Source organism: Hipposideros armiger, unplaced genomic scaffold (genome assembly GCF_001890085.2).
Source record: "Hipposideros armiger isolate ML-2016 unplaced genomic scaffold, ASM189008v1 scaffold_697, whole genome shotgun sequence".
NCBI classification, from domain to species: Eukaryota; Metazoa; Chordata; class Mammalia; order Chiroptera; family Hipposideridae; genus Hipposideros; species Hipposideros armiger.
In genome coordinates, this window is record NW_017732047.1 from 498,179 (window position 1) to 516,099 (window position 17,921).

Sequence of the window (17,921 nt, forward strand, 5' to 3'; positions counted from 1 at the left end):
CATCCTTGTTCTATGGGCATGAATTCACATCCCTCTTATATATATATATATATATATATATATATATATATATATATATATATATATATATATATATTATCAGGAAAGGCTAGGATATGCTGTAGTGATAAATTCCCAAATCCAATGGCTTACAATAAGAAAGATTCACTTTTCCCTTATGATATCCTCTTCATGCTGGACCCCTCCAGATGAAGGAGCACACCATGAAACTTGCTGGTTGCTCTGGTGGAAGAGGAAAGTTCTGGATGTTACAATGAAATATTCAACATGTGACTCCCCTTACAACTCAGTTGTCAAAACCAATCAGATGGCTGGCCAGCTGAGTGGCGCATTGGTTATTAGCTGGCTTGGGATGCCAGAGGGCCCCGGTTCGGATCCCACATATGCAGGCCAGTGACACTGCCCTCTACAGCTAAGATGCTGAACAACAGCTCGACCTGGAGCTGGGCTGCTGTGAGTCGCCAGCGACGGCAGGTGAGTTGCCATGGGCTACTGTGTGTAGCCAGCAGCCAGCGTGAGCGGCCGTCCAGAAGCCGGCGACTGATCTGCCTCACCCAGGAAGAGCTCAATGATGGTGCCAACTTGGGCCAGTGAAGCAATGTCCTCCACAACTAGATTGAAGAACAAAAGGATAGCAACTTGTCTGTTCCCCAATTCCCCAATAAAAATCTAAAAAAAAAAACCCAAACAATCAGGTGACAACCACAATGCAATATCATCATGATCTTGGGAGACTGAGCCTGGAAACATTCAGAGAATAAAACTAATGATTGGTTCAGTGTTTAACCTGGTTTATCCAAACCACTCCCTGGATTTGTTATCACCAATGACAAATCAGGTGAACACATTTTAACTTTATATTTTTTGAGCTTTCTAATTATCCTTTAATAAATTATCCTTTAATAAATTCTATGAATTTTTGCCTCTTGTTTTATTATGCATTTTAAATTATCCTTTAGTAAATTCTATGAATTTTTTAAATTCATTTTAAGTTATCCTTTAATAAATTCTATGAATTTTTGCCTCTTGTTTTATTATGGAAGCTTTTATTATAAGTAATGAAAAAAATATTACTGAACGGTTTAAAGATTAACTTGAATTGTCTTTGGTTCAGGCAAGAAAAAAGACTGAAACCTTTAAAAATTCTCCTACTAAATGTCTAGAAATAGTGTATGTAAATAAGAAAAAGGAAAATAAAATCAAGTGTATAATTCAATGACAAAGAGTAAAGTAAAAAGTTGAATTTTTAAAATAAATTTAAACTAGGAATATTTTCTCAAACAAGATAAAAAAAGCATAAACCATAAAAAAATATTGCAATACATTTAACACATTAAAAATTAATGTGATAATTTGTATACATTGACATGTAAAAAATGTGAAATATGACATGTAATATATTGAAAAGAAATATTTGTCACCCATATATTGAATAAAGGGTTTGTATCAAGAATACATAGAAAACCCCAGTGACTAAATAAGAAAATAAATACAAAGAACTGATTAGAAAAGTTACAAAGTATGTAAACAAGTCTCAGAGAAGGGAACCTGAATGCCAAAATTCACATGGACAAGTAAGTTGAATATATAGAACCTCATGAGTAATCAGGGGTATTCAAATTAAAATCATAATAAAATGTGATTTTATCACCATCAAAAAGGAAAAGTGTTGTTAAATCCAATAAATTTTAGCTGCTAGTGTACCATCAACTATTATACTTGTAGTTTGCTGGCAAAACCACAAATTAGTGTAACATTTGGAAAGCAGTTCTGCAATATCTAATAAATATGAAGTTGCATATACTTTCATCCCAGTAACCCCAAGTCTACTGAGACTCTTCCATATGTACACTTTTAAAAGCTATCTAATGCAGCAGTGCTTGTAATAGAATAAGTGTGGAAAAAAAACAACAACCCTCTAAATATTCTTTGGTAGGTGATAAATTAACTGTGGCTTATTTATACAGTAAAATATTATATAGCAAGTGAGTTATATGAACTAAATCATATAGTATCAACATCAATGTAGATATAACTTATACTATAATGTTGAGGAGGAAAAGCAAGTGGAGACATATGTAATTAACATAATATTTTAAAAAACAATAATATATATTTTTTATGAATTCATTAGTTGAGGTAAAAATAAAATACTTGCCTATAAATAATATTAACCTACCTCACGCAATCACAGTAGTGATTACCCCTGAGGTTGGGGATGAAGTGCACGCAGAAGAGTGGTAGGCAGCTTCTAAGTTGGTCTCTGATGATTTTTACCTTCTAATACCCATGCAGTTATATAATCACTTTCCTTTAATATGGGCTGGACCTTATGACTCACTTTAAATCAATCATATATGGCAAAAGTAGCGGGCTATTAGTTCAGGGATTAGGTTATAAGGAGATAGTGGTTATCATCTTGAGTTTTCTCTCTTGCTTGAGGAAACCAGATACCATGCTGTAGAGCTCCCCTGTGGAAGGAGGGCTCATGTGGAAAGGAACAGAGGAAGGCCTCTGGCCAGCGGGCAATGAGTGAGGAACTGAGGTTCTTGTCCAACAACCTATGAAGAACCGAATTCTGACAGCATTGTATGTGTGATCTTGAAAGAATATCCTCCCCCAGTCAAACCACCAGATGGGATCATAGCCCTGGCTGACTCCTTGATTGCAGCCTTGTGAGAGACCTCAAGGCAGAAGCACCTACATAAGTCACATATAGATTCCTGCCCTACAGAAACTGTAAAATAATAATTGCCTATTGTTTTAAATCATTGAGTTTGGGATTCTTTGTTAATGAAGAATAGATAATACAGGGTGAATGATGAAATGACTGAAAATATCTGGCAGCCTGGCAAAATCGGCAGGTTTCCACCGTGCCTCTTTTTCCATTTCTGTGTCCTCAGCTTGGCTTTCCCAGTTTCTGTGATTTTTATCCTCATGCTGGTAGTCTTAATTTCATTCAAATTTAGCCAGTTATGTCCAGGAAATATAATAGAAGCTACATATATAAATTAAAATTTTCTAGACAACAAACACCATGTTTAAAAAGTAAATAGAAGCAGGTGAAATTCACTTTAGTGTTATATCTTCTTTAACCCAATATATTAAAAAATATATATATAATATATATATATATATATATATATATTCTTATTCCAGCAGATAATTTACATGAACATATTCTTAATATATTTTACATTTTCTATTTCATATTAAATCTTGAAAATCTGATTTGTGTTGAACATCTCAATTTGGACACAATTTACATCAGAAGCATTTGACATATTTCGTAAAATGTAGAGTTCAGAAAGTAGACTCACATTACAAATTTAAAAAAAAGTATTTAAAATTTTTCCAATAATGAAATTGGGTCAGTTCTTAAATTAAAATTCATCAAAATTAAATAAATTTTAAAATTTTGTTTCTTAGCTGTACTCGCCATATTTCAAGTTCTCAACAGCCACATGAGGCGAGCAGTTGCCACGTTGGACAGCTGGCTCTCAAGGAGATTTCGCCTGAGACAGAACTTTTCTTTTTCTCCACCTACCAGCTATTTTCCTTTGTAATTTTTTGGCTAATTTGGGTTATATATCCTTTTCTAAACCAATCTCTATAAAAGGGGATGATGTTCCACATTACAGAAGTTGTTCTTGTGCTGAGCTCTCTGGAGAGGTTTTGTTTGTTTTTAAATGCCTGTTTCCCATTCTCACATTCAGGAATCCTGATGGACTTAATTGGTGCTGAGTCCCAAACCGGTATTTTTTTCAGAGCTCCCAACAGAAGAGGGATAAAAAATATAGGAGGTTCTGTGTTCCAATTCACCCATTAAAACAGTCTCTGACATTTGAAATCCAGCTCCATACAACGCCCCACCTGCAGCCACACTTCTGCCACCATCCAGGACTTGAACAAGTAACAGCAACATAGAGGAATTCACAGAGGGATTCAAGATCAATGCAATCAAGAATCAGCAGGATGACGGTAAAATGTTTATTGGAGGCTTGAGCTGGGAAACAAACAAGAAAACGAAATCCGGCTGATTTTTTTCTCTATTTGGGAAAGTTGTAGACTACACAGTTAAAACATATCCAGTCTCTGGCAGATCAAGAGGGTTTGGATTTGTGCTCTTTTAAAGATGCTGCTAGTGTTGATAAGGTTTTGGAACTGAAGGAACACAAACTGGATGGCCAATTGATAGACCCCAAAAGGGCCAATGCTTTAAAAAGGAAGGAATTCCCCCAAAAGTCTTTTGTGGGGTGGCTTGAGCCCATATACTTCTGAAGAACAAATTACAGAATATTTGGAGGTTTTGGAGAGATTGAAAATATTGAACTTCCCATGGATACAAAAACAAATGAAAGAAGAGGATTTTGTTTTATCACATATAAGGATGAAGAGCCAGTAAAGAAATTGTTAAAAGGCAGATATCAAACTGGTGGTTCTGGGAAGTGTGAAATCCAAGTTGCACAACCTAAAGAGGCATATAGGAGGCAGCAGCAACAACAAAAAGGAGGAAGAGGTGCTGCAGCTCCTCTTCCTAGGTGGTGCTAGGAATCGTGACCAAGGTCAGGGTCAAAACTGGAACCAAGGATTTAATAACTATCATGATCAAGGATATGGAAATTACAGTTGTGCCTCTGGTGGTGATCAAAACTATAGTGGCTATGATTATACTGGGTGTAACGCTGGGAACTATGTACTGTATGTCCCCATGTATGAGACGCACCTTAATTTTGGGGCCCAAAATTTGAAAAAAATGTATTACATAAAGTTATTAAACTCAAGTGTTATTCATCATAAAATTCATACAACTCCTCATCACTTGCAGGAAATGCAAGTAAAAAAATCTACAACCACTGTCTAAGACACACCCAGTTTTTAGACCCCAAATTTTTCCAAAAAGGGTGCATCTTATCCATTGGGAAATACGGTATATGGACAGGGATATGCAGACTACCGTGGCTAGGAGAGCACTTATGGCAAGGCGTCTCAAGGTGGCAATCACTAAAACAATTATCAGCTGCACTAAAACAGGACATTAGGGAGATGCAGGAGGAGGTTGCTAAAGTAACCCATCTTGCAGGGCGGCTTTGAAGATTGGTCTCCTGTTGATCTAAGATGATCATTTTGTAAAAGACTTCCTACTGTACAAGACACAACTGTGTCCAACTATGTATAGCTGCCAATTCATTTTCTTTGTTTTCACTTTGTCTTTTGCTGTGTTATGACTCAATGTGGGTTTGTGTTTACACGAATTTCATTTGTATGATTTCATGTTAAACCTCAAGTAAATGCTTCTTTATATGAAAACAAAACATAATCACTGGCACAGCCCCTGGGCATTGCTATTAAATACAACCACCACCACCACAACCAAACAAACAGGTTATTCTAATGACAAGTCAAAGAAAGGAATAAATAACTGTTTGTAATCAGGGCCCAGCCCTGAAGATTGTGCTTGAGATAGATTCCCCTGACAACACGAGGGCTTCCTAGGGAGGAAACATGGTTACCAAGACAGAAGGCACAATTCTGCCAGAAAGGAGAAATGCATTATGTGTAGATAGCCAACCATGCCCGCTATTAAGTTCTAGGTTTTCTTTCTAACTCCAAGATTTACCTTTGGTCTCCATTGCTGCTGTTATGCTCCTGGTCCCTGTTGAACATTGGTGTTTTCTGGGCTGTTTGCTACTAGCTTCTTCTATAACTAACTACATTTTGTTTTGTTTCTCTCTTCCTCATCTTGGATTTTCACTAGCTGATGACTCTTGGCTCCAACCAGAATAATCCATATCATTCCTTTGCCTCCTACATTTCATGTGATCACTTGAAAATGCTCCTGATTCATTGTATCTTGACTGCCAGACTTATTTATACACATGAACTTTGATACTTCATATTAACACATCAATTTGTATTGCCTTTGTGATATAGAGGTTACCATATTTTATAGCAGTGTAATTTATATCTAACAACATTTTTACAATTTTCAGCTACCCAAATATTTTTGTTTTAATTGAGAGTTATAAAATGTATTCCTAACTATGCTAATGCCGTTTTAATGGGCTTAATTGGTAAGTATAGTATGACAATGCCTGAAAACATATAAAACTTTCTGGGAAAGTGGGATTTTAGTTTTAACGTGTTGGAATCCAGTTGTTGTAATGCCAGGAACCACAGCTTTACCACATTTATTGGCCTCTTGTCTAGCCTCTCTTTCATAGTTTCATTAAGGTGGAAGGACTTTTATGGAATGTGTTAGAGAAGATTCTTATCGGTTATCTCAGAAGAACAGGCAGAAAATCTATACAATATTATGTTGGAATGATTTGAAAGCATGACCAATGTAAATTTTCCAGAATGGGAACAGTTATTTCTCAAGTCAGTAGGGTATTTGGAGGAACATTCTGTAAGATGGCTCTGTCTTAACATTATTTCCATTCCTGAACTCATTAATTTCACTTCTAAGATCCTATCCTAATGAAATAAATAAAAATTCAGTACAACTATACCAAAGGATATTTTTCAGAATAGTCATTACATTGAGACTTTAGAAACATGTTGCATTTCCATTAGTAAAGACAATTTAGGTAAGATGAAACATTATGCAAATTTTTAAACTTATGTTTATGAAACCATTAAATATAAGAGAACATATAATTGGTTACATTATTAAGTGAAAAAAAACAACAATAATAGAAATAGAAAAAAATCCTAACGTTTGTATGGAACCTCAAAAGACCTGTCAAAGCGATTTTGAGAAAGAATAGCAAAGCTGGAAGGAGAGGTTGGTAAAAGAGTGCAAACTTTGTAAAAATTAACTAGATGGGAGAGATTCTTTCACAATGTATACATATGTCAAATCACAACAATGTACACTTTAAATACCTTACAATTTTTTAAGTTAAGTTTCTCTCAATAAAGCTAAAATATTTTTAATTGTAAAAGAAAGTATAGTACTTAAATAAGCATGAGGATGAGAATTTAGTCACTAGAATTGAACCGAGATGCAGGGTCATTTAAAAAACAGGTTGGCAGTTTTTGGATTGTTTTGTTTTATAATGAAAACCTACATCACCATATATCACATTCATTCAATACCTCGGTATTTATAATGGCAAAGTAAAACACAAAGACTTGTATAAATGCTCATAGCAGCTTTAGTGATAATAGTCCCCAACTGAAAATAACCCAAACATCACAAATAAATAAAATTATGAACGTACAGAAGATGAATTAGTATAAAAATATTAAACACTTTTGAATCATTGTAAAAACTAGGGAAAACTTTTGTTATATTATTTGTAAAAAATATTTAAAGAATATTTTGTAAGGAATTACATTCTCCTTGATTGATTATACAACACCAGTTGGCTATAGGATTTAAGAAGTTGTGACTCATTCAGCATCTTCACCAGAATTTCTGATGACTATTCTGAGGTATGAGACAAGAGAGGAAAAATGATGGGCATGGGAGAAGTAGGCAGTCTTACTTCTCTGGGCTGCCTCTGTTGAAGAGTTCCTGTTTCTTTTTAATTAACTTTTCACCTCTTGTGCAATGAATGGCATGGAGCAACTAGTTATACTACAAATACACAAAACCGTACCAAAAATGTGATGTAAAAATGGATGATTGGTAATGTCCAATATTTCAGGTAAGAGAGAAGGAAGTTTGTATATGGATTATATATATATATATATATATATATATATATATATATATATATATATATATACAAGAAATTTGATTATGATCTGCCTTAATATAGTTTTCTTCCTGTTTCTTGCACTTGAACCTGAGTTGATAGTTTTCATCATATTTAAAAACAAAAAATTGACTATTATTTCTTCAATTTTTTTTTTGTTTCTCCCTTTACCTCTCCTTTGAAGATTCCAATTGTACATATATTTAGCTTCTTGTTGTTGTCTCAAAGATCACTGAAGCTCCGTTTTTAGTTGCTTATTATGAGTGCTTTTTGCTGTATTTCATTTTTGATAATTTCTATGCTAGGTCCTCAATTTCACTAATATTTGTCTAATCTACTGTTAATTCCTTTCAATATGCATGTTGGACATAGCATTTTTCATAAATAGAAGTTACATTTTATAAAATGCGGTATATACCTTCCATGTTTCCACTTAATATATTCAGTCTCTTCACTGAATGATTAAAGCTTTTATGTAGTAATTTTATCATCTATGTAATTTCTGGGTTAATGTGGATTGATGGATTTTTCTTCTATTTGATGGAGCTTACTTTCCTGCTTCTTTTCATTGGTTTACAACCTTACATACATTCATGAATTTAGCTCAGGGAAGTATTTATCTGCAAAGCACTTATATTAATGTTTATCATAAAACTTTGATTATAGCTCTGTATTGTCTTACAGTTTAAACTTTGACCATTGTGTGTCTTCCATCCTCATTCTTCACAATCTTACATTGATTCCTGGCCTTTAAGTTTTGTGTATATTAGGTTCCAATATCTCTTTGTTCAATACCTACCGTGATGTTTTATATACACTTAGCTTTTCTCTTTCCCAATAGATGACCTCTCATTTACTTTCATATTCCTGTGGGTCTTTCATCTATCATCCTCTCGTGCTCTCGTTCTTTAAGGCTTATTTGTGTTTAATCTTGCCACTAACTCAACAGGGGGACTGATAAAAATCAATATTTTCTATCTAGAAATGTTGACCAATTACCTATTTTCAGAACAAAAGCTAAACAGTAGTGAGAAAGAGACTACCTGCCTAGTTAACTGAATCATCTTGATAAACCCCAGAAAGTCACAAGGCAGGAGATATTGATGCCAAATTGCTTTCACATTCTGGTCAATGATAGTTCACGTGAGTAAAGGCAGATTATTTCTGAGACACCTAATTTATAAATAGAGTCAATTAAACATTGTAAGAACTTTGAGAGTATTTTGTTTGGCCTAATGTTGGGTTAGGTTTTTCAAATTTCCCTTTAAGGTCAGAAGCAAACTCTCTCAAATCAAAATAGAATGAAAACCAACAAAAACAGAGATAAGGAATTAACTAGGTGTTATTACCCAGAACTGGCATAAAAATGAATTAAACTGGATATTGAATAATGTTAGCATATTGAATAATGTTAGAAACTAGAAAAGTGAGACTTATCATTGGTTCAAAGGAATAATGTAAATCTAGAAATAGGTTGAAAATTAAGTGCTTAAGAGTCATAGCAATCTAAAATCATAATAGATTTATATATTAAAAACAAAACAGTGTTAATGAGGCCAGAGACTCCTGATAATATTATTTGTGTTAACTGAGTGGGTTGGTTGGAATGAAAAGCAAGATCTTTGTAGAAAACCTAATAGAATCTATAAAAAGTCACTAGAACTAAGTAAGTGAGGTTAGCAAGATTATAGGATATCAGATGAATATACAATAATTAATTGTGTGTCTATATATCAGCACTGAACAATCAGAATTTGAAATTTAAAAATCAATGTCATTTTTAATAGCATCCAAAAAATGAACTAATTAAGGATAAACATGACAAAAATGTGTAAAACCTGTATAATAAAACGAATAATACCTAGTGCAGATAAATTAGAGAAAACCTAAATTAATTGGAACACCTGGATGACTATTTTTGAATGCAAATTCTTTCCAAACTGACCTATATGTTCAGAATAATATCAATCAAAATCCCAGCAAGTGGGGCCGGCTGAGAGGCGCGATGGTTAAGAACTGGCTTGGGATGCCAGAGGGCCCCGGTTCGGATCCCACACATGAGGGCCAGTGACACTGCCCTCCACAGCTAAGATGCTGAACAACAGCTCAACCTGGAGCTGGGCTGCCCTGAGTCGCTGGCGACGGCGTAGGCTGCAGCCCCTGCTCCAGTGGGTTGCCATGGGCTACCATGTGTAGCCAGCAGCCAGCGTGAGCGGCCAGCAGCCACAGTGAGCGGCGTCCAGAAGTCGGCGACTGATCTGCCTCGCCCAGGAAGAATGCAGTGATGGTGCCAACTTGGGCCAGTGAAGCAACATCCTGTCCTCCACAACTAGACTGAAGAACAAAAGGACAGCAACTTGTCTGTTCCCCTTCCCCCAATTCCCCAGCGCTGTTCCCATCCCCCCAATTCCCCAGTAAAAATCTTAAAAAAAAAAAAAAATTCCCAGCAAGCCTTTTTTGCAGAGATTGGAAAACTGGTTATGAAGTTCATCTGAAAATCCAAAGGTCGTAGAATTCCCAAAGCAATTTTGATTTTAAAAAATGACAAGGTTGGAGGACTTACACTACTTTATTTTGATAATTACTATAAAGCTACCACAATCAAAACAGTATGGCGTTGGCATCAGATAGATCAATGAAACAGAGTAGAGTCCAGGAATCGATTCACACATATTCAGCCATGGTTAATTGCTGATGATCATGTGTGAAACCTGCCAGATTCTCACATGAGTGCTGCCTGGCTTGAGTACTTTATTTTCTAGTAAACTAATTAGCTTGTACTTTAAGAAAAATTAGTTTGCACTTTAAAAAAGGTGCATGTTTAAAGTTTAATATTCGTGCAGCTTTACTCAGGGTTTCATTTCATTAGAAAGACATCAATATAAAAGGATCTGAAATAAAAAGTCCTTGTGCTCTCTTGGTGGAACTATAAAATGGTACAACTGCTATGAAAAATAGTGTAAAGATTCCTCAAAAAACTAAAAATAGAACTGCCATATGATCCAGCAACCTCACTTCTGGGTATATATCCAAAATAATTGAAATAAGAATTTTGAAAAGATATCTGCACTCTCATAATTACTGCAGCATTATTCACAATAACCAAGATATGGATACAAGATACAAGATATATTTAGCTCCTAGAATATTATTTAGCCCCGAGAAAGAGAAAAATCCTGCCATATGCAGCAGCATGGATGAACCTGGAGGACATTATGCTAAGTAAAATACGCTGAGTCACATTTTAATTCCTCACCTTTCAGCCCTAACCAGTGGGCTTTGCTGACTTCTCTGCTGCCCCTTGACAAGTTCACCTACCAGTGGTGTTTTTCTATCTTTGAAGGCCATGGATTTTGCTGAACATTCACTGTAGAAATATCCTATCCATTTCCTTAAAGATTCTCCTGAGAAGTGCTTCATTCCATGATCTTATGATCCACAAATTACTTGAAACCTTTGTCTTATAGCATTAAAAACTAATAGAGAGTTAAGTTTCTTTCTCGTATTCATCAAAAGGCATCATTTTCCTGTTCTTGTTCAATTATTTGGTGGTTTTATTCCCTCCATGAACCTAGACTCTAAAATCAGTAAGTCCTATTTAGGAGCTGCCTTCAGGAATACTCACTAGGTCTTCGTATTTTATCCTTTTTGGCTCTAAATAAAAAAACAAAAACAAAAACAAAAACATCTTCGGCCGGCGGAGTGGAGCATTGGTTAAGAGCTGGCTTGGGATGCCAGAGGGCCCCGGTTCGGATCCCACATATGAGGGCCAGTGACACTGCCCTCTACAGCTAAGATGCTGAACAACAGCTTAACCTGGAGCTGGGCTGCTGTGAGTCACCGGCTACAGTGTAGGCTGCAGCCCCTGCTGCTGTGGGTTGTCATGGGCTACCGTGTGTAGCCAGCAGCCAGCATGAGCGGCGAGCAGCTGCTATGAGCGTCCGTCTAGAAGCCAGCGACTGATCTGCCTCACCCAGGAAGAGCACAATGATGGTGCCAACTTGGGCCAGTGAAGCAACGTCTTCCACAACTAGACTGAAGAACAAAAGGACAGCAACTTGTCTGTTCTCCTTCCCCCAATTCCCCAGTGCTGTTCCCATCCCCCAATTACCCAATAAAAATCTTTAAAAAACAAACAAACAAACAAAAACTCTTGACTTCCATTGTGGGGCATCTGATCTTCTATACTTGAGTAAATGCATCTTAAGGGGTAGGCTCTCTTTTTTTATGCCTTACATGGCTTTGCATATAGTAAAAATGCTCAAATGCTTTGCACTATACAAATATAAGAAGTTGTAAAATACCTGATGATATTTGAAATAGAATTCAGAGCTGAACTATTCCTTTATCTACCATGCTGACTCCAATTACCAAAAGCTGTTTAAGGGAAAACAGCTTTTCTCTTAAATTCAGAAATGCTACTGGAGCCCTCTTTGATTCTATTGTCATCAGCCAACAAGAAACACACTACTCAGTATTTACCCTTTGCTTTCATTTGGTTCCATTTCCCATGTTATTATTTATGATTGTTTAGAAAACACTTTTGGTATCCTAGGTTTCCTTAGGTAAGTATCCTTCCTGGTTTGATGAATTTTTGGGACTATTTATTTCTGGTATTCACTCGTAGGCAGTTCTATCCCCAGATTTATTCTCCACCTTGAAGTGCTAAAATCAAATAGTGGAGACTATGTTCACTCACTCCTGTGTTATCAGTGTGCCGCTTAGTGTCTGGCACAAATATGCTTGCATTTAATGATAACAAAACTTTCACCCATCTCCAAAAGCCATCATTTAAGTTTTTATATTTAACTACTATTTATCATTTAAATAAACAATTCAAACTAACATTAAGGAGAAGTAAATAATCTAAGGAATTTTTCTGGTCCACAGAAGTACAGAACAGTTTCAACCCAGGCAGGATAAAGATAACACCTGATACGGAGGAACTTCCTATAATGAGAGAGACAACTAATGCACAGAGGAAATAGGGGAGTCTAAGAAATAAAGACATAACTATAGTGTAGACATTGAATAAGGTAAAAGCTGTATTGGGCAGAAAGTATGTGTTTAAACCATCAGAGAAAATAAATTTTGAGCTACCATTAATTATCAAATTGTAGGAGGTATTTATTGTACAGTGATATTTTGTCCCACAGCACACCATGTAGAAAACTAAAATTTGCCTCTGTGTTGGCATCTTAGTTGAACATACTTCATGCTCCAGAAAAATAGAAGAGTGGTTTAAGTATTGCTGGTACCACATGCTGCTGAGGATGTGGCGCTTTCATTCATTGCTGGTCAGAATGCAAAATAGTACAGCCGCTGGGGAAGAAAGTCTGGAGGTGTCTTACAAAAGTAAACACACACTTACCATAGGATCTAGCAGTCTTGCTCCTTAGTATTTACTCCAAGGAGTTGAAAACTTATGTTTTGCACATGGATATTTATAGCAGCTTTATTCAGAATTACCAGAATTAGGAAGCAACCAAGATATCCTTTAAGTAGGAGAATGAATAAAAAACTATGGTACAGCCAGACAATGGAATATTATTCAGTGCTAAATATACATGAACATTTCTAAAAAGGAAATTTCTAAAAATAAATGAGCTGCCAAGCCATGGGAAAAATCTTAAATGCATTATTTCTAAGTGAAAGAAGCCAATCTGGAAAGGCTACCTACTGCATAATTCCAACTGTTTGACATTTTGGAGGAAGGCGAAAACTATGGAGACAGTAAAAAGAGCAGTGGTTGCCAAAGCTTGGGGGTGGGGTGGAGAGATGAATCTGCAGAGCACAGAGAATTTTTAGGACAGTGAAAATATGATATCATAACAATGAATACATGTCATTGAACATTGCACAAACCCAGGGACCCATAGAATGTACAACAAGAATGAACAGTTGTAAGCTATGGACTTTGCGTGCCTATGAGAAGTCAGTATAGAGTCATCATTTGTAACAAATGTACCCCTCTGGTGGGAGATACTGACAATGGGGGAGGCTGTGCACATGTAGGGGCAGGGGGGATATGAGGTATCTTTACATTTTCAGTTTTCCATCTGAGAACTTTCTTCCTCTTCCTAAATACTTTCTTTTGAATTTTTTTAAATGTATGTCTTTTGATGGTGCAATCAGTTTGTCCTTTTGAGATGGGTTTTTAGTTTCACAATTGTCACAGGTTGGGTTGGCCAAGAAACAAACTCTGATACACAGGTAAGCATGAAATAGTATTATTAGGGATTTGGGGATTAATACCTTTGGAAGAAAATAGGATTTGGGCATGAGGGAAGAAGCTATTTTTAGTTGGACAGGATACCAAGCTCTTGGACCCTAGCATTGATTAGTCATGGGCTATGGTCTGCCTGAGAAAGAAGCTGTGCCCTCAGGAAAGCAGCGATTCCCAGCTAAGACAACATGCCAAGGAGGCTAAGAGTTCAGAGCTCTCTATCTGAGGCATGCTCAAGTGCTGGTGTAATAAATTCTTCACAGCTGAGCATTGATATTAGCAGTTCATTTCAGTGACCCCTCACAATTGTGCATAGAATTTCATGTTGGCAGTTGTTTTCTATCATCATATAGAACTATGTGATAGATTTGTTTGTTTGTAATTATAGAACAATGATTCCATTGCATTCTGGCTTCTATTGTTGCTGTTGAGAAAAGAATAATCAGTTTAATTGTTTTATTCTGGATGATTTACTGTTTGTTCTGGTTACTTGTAAAATCTTTTTGTTGGGAGCAGCTGAGATCTTGCTTCCCAGCATATGTCATCAGTTTGGCTCAAATAAACTCTGATAAAAAAAAATTCTATACAGGTTAGGGTGCCCTTACATAGACAAATGAGAGGGAGGAAAGATTAAAATAAAAAAAACAACCTATTTTTGTTGCTCCCAAAAAAAACCCCTATTTTTTTAATGTAGGTGTACTGCAGTTACACTATGATATTTCAAATGGAGAATTTTTGTCATTTATCTTACAAGCAATTCTGGGACATTCTTAACGAATATTTGTATATGTATGTGTTTTTCACAATTATAGTAACATTTAAGCAATTACCTTCTCAGTTTCATGTTTTCTCTCTTTTATAACTTTCTGGAACTCCAAATTGACATATGTTAGACCAAATTCTATCCTGATGTTTCTTATGAAGCCCTTTCATATTTCACTTAGCTTTGTCTCTCTGGCTTGCATTCTGCATAATTGTTTTTGCACTATCATATTTTTTATTAATTCTCTTTTTGCTGTGTTTAATTTGTTGTTTAATCCATTCATAGAGTTTTCAATTTAAATTATTATTTTGTTTATCTCTAAAAGTTCTGTTTTGTTATTTGGCAGAGCTGATTTGTTTCCTCTTGTTTTCTCTTTTTGTATTCAAAACATTATACACAATTGCATTACATTCTGTATCTGGTAAATCTTAGATCTTATTTTTATATAAGGTTATGGACTTTTTTCTACCTTGTTTGTTAGTTTTGATGCATGGGACATTGTTTCATGAAATGTTTGAGAAAAGGAATATGAGCTGCCTAACCATTTTCCTTAAGTTTGTCGAATAGTTTTAAAGAGTAGATTGATGTACAGTTTCTCTACATTGTATCTGCCTTTGTCCTGCTAGTCAACTAGGTGTCACTTTAAATCAAAATCTGTGATGTTTTCCAGACCACATAGTTAATGTGAATTTGGATAAAAATGATGATTATGTGGTTGCAAATTCAAAATGATGATTATATGTTTGTAAATTCCCAGGGAATGTCTTCCCCCATGAACTCAATGCCAGATTCGTGACAGTTGACTATTCCTCAAAGGACTTATTTCTCATTCATCCTTACATTGAGAGTGTAACTACTTGAGGTTGCAAAGCTATGCCAGGACTCAGCTTTATGTTGGGGTATTTTGTTATATTTCTAATAATGGGAATAAGCTCTAGAACCTGTTCTCAATAGCCCGTGCAGTTCCCAAATTTGACACTTAAGGCTTCTAGGTCTTGGCAGAAACATGGCTTTGACTCCTAAATGTCTTCTAAGTTTCCTGTATGCATTTTGTTTCTGGGATCTATGGATTTATTATTTTAAATGTTTGTCATTTCATTTAAAAATCACACACACAATATCTCCATTGATCTATGCATTTACATATTCCAATTATTTCAGGTATTTCAATAAGAATGATAATTCAGGTATCTATTCAACTATATTTCTGCAAATGTTCCATACATCAATACAAATACCACATATGAATGCTTCATACATTCTCAAAATTATCTTTTTATATGGATGAAATAAAGTATTTATTCTGTCAAATAATAAGATAGCTTTCATCAGACTTTCCAAATACAATTCAAAAATCTCTTTTTATAATCCACTAAGACTCATTAAGTTTTAGGTTACATCTTTAAATTTTTCTAAATTTTAAAAGAATAAAACTATTAATTTCATTTCTGCTTATAGTCTAATAATACATATTATACATCATTAACAAAGTCATTATATAATAAAGTTGAAAAGTAAGCTCTAACAATGATTGTGGGAGTATCAATTTGATATGGAAATCAAAACTCTTCAGAATAACATTCTATCCTTCTAGCTTCATATATTTTGCTTAAGATAAAAGAAAGAATTTACACTAAGCTATGCAATAAACTATAATTAATTACTATTTCAGACTTCTCAAAATTATGTAAAATAAAATATGTAAGGGTCACACACACACACACACACACACACACACACACACACACAGGGTGCCAAAAAAAATATACACACATTTTAAGAAAGGAAAAAAACTGTAATTGGAATTCAGTGATTTGAAATTCCAAATACTTTATTGTGGAGCATTTGGCTGCAGTTGAATGTGAAGGATCATTTTAAAGGAATAAGAAATGTTGGCAGCTCCTATACGCAGAAAACAGGAACTGCAGTAGGCAGAACTCTCCCTCTGGAACTCAGCTCTGCCATGTGCTATTGTACATTATCATATAACAACATTAAGTTGGGAAAGCAATATTACAACTGGCATATGGAGGGTAACTCTGGGGAATCTAAAGGCAGGGAATTTTAAAGTTCAAAGAAGCATGCATGTACCATTAGGAATTTATAGCACATAAATGGAATTCAGAGAGAGGCTCGGGTCTGTGGAGTGGAAGGTGAAATGAGCATTAATAAGGCCTAGAATGTACATGCATATGGCAGATTATCATGGTAGAAACTTGGGGTCAGGAGTACAAAACTGTATTCAATATGCCAGGGGATATGGTTGGATTTGAATTGCAGGTATTGGGTAAAAGCCCAATAATTAGAATTGGGACACAAAGAACAAAATTATATTAGCATACAAATCAATGATTTTTAGCATTAGCCCTCATTGCATTGGAGTATAGCACCAAACTAAAGCCTGTAGAACCAAAGGCAATATATTTGAGTGAAAAGATGATGTGCAAGACAACAAGGCATTATGGGAACTGAAGTGAACTCCAGAACGCATGCCTTATGGGAAGGAGGCAGTTCTGACTGATTCCAGGGCATCATTTGCATGGAGGCTCCATGGACAGATAGTTTTTTCATTCATTCATTTATTCATTCCCAGAAAAGACATATAGCTTTGATTTTTGTAAATCCTGTGGCAATTTAATTTTGACAACTAAATTGTTATTGTTTTTCAGACTAAATTCCCTTCTTCTCGGTTCTCATTTTTTTTTTAATATTAGTGTTTTAATATTAGTTTCAGGTGTATAAAACATCATAATGATTATACATTTACCTAGTTTCCCCTAAACTGGGGATTGCTATCTTGCTTCTCTTTAGGGTCAGGGATGTTTCACTGATGGCAGAGATTGAAAAGAGTGTCACATTTGACCTAGGATTCATTAAGTATTTTTCAGTCACACTCACTGAAAAACCATCAGCTCTTCTGGATCCATATTAATCACACCAAGAGTTGCTCCCCTGTCCTATTTGTGAAGAAAAAGATCTGACTTTCCAAATCAGGATAAAGGCAATTTAGGAAGACATCCATGCAATTAAATTCAACAAATATTTACTGAATAATGTCAGAGTCTTAAGCAGATTGCTTCAGCACTTGGTAATGACTCGTGTATTCCTTAGGCACTGTTAATACATTTATATGCACTTGTTGTTGTCATTGTTGATTACTTGCTCAGTAAATAGTTTCTTTGGCTTTGATTTTCTGTACCTGTAT

At 35.3% G+C, this 17,921-nt stretch overlaps 1 pseudogene; it reads left to right on the forward strand.

Moving 5' to 3' along the window:
• Window positions 1–3,968: 3,968 nt before the first annotated feature.
• Window positions 3,969–15,577, forward strand: LOC109373271 (heterogeneous nuclear ribonucleoprotein D-like pseudogene; annotated as a pseudogene).
• The last annotated feature ends 2,344 nt before the right edge of the window (window positions 15,578–17,921 follow it).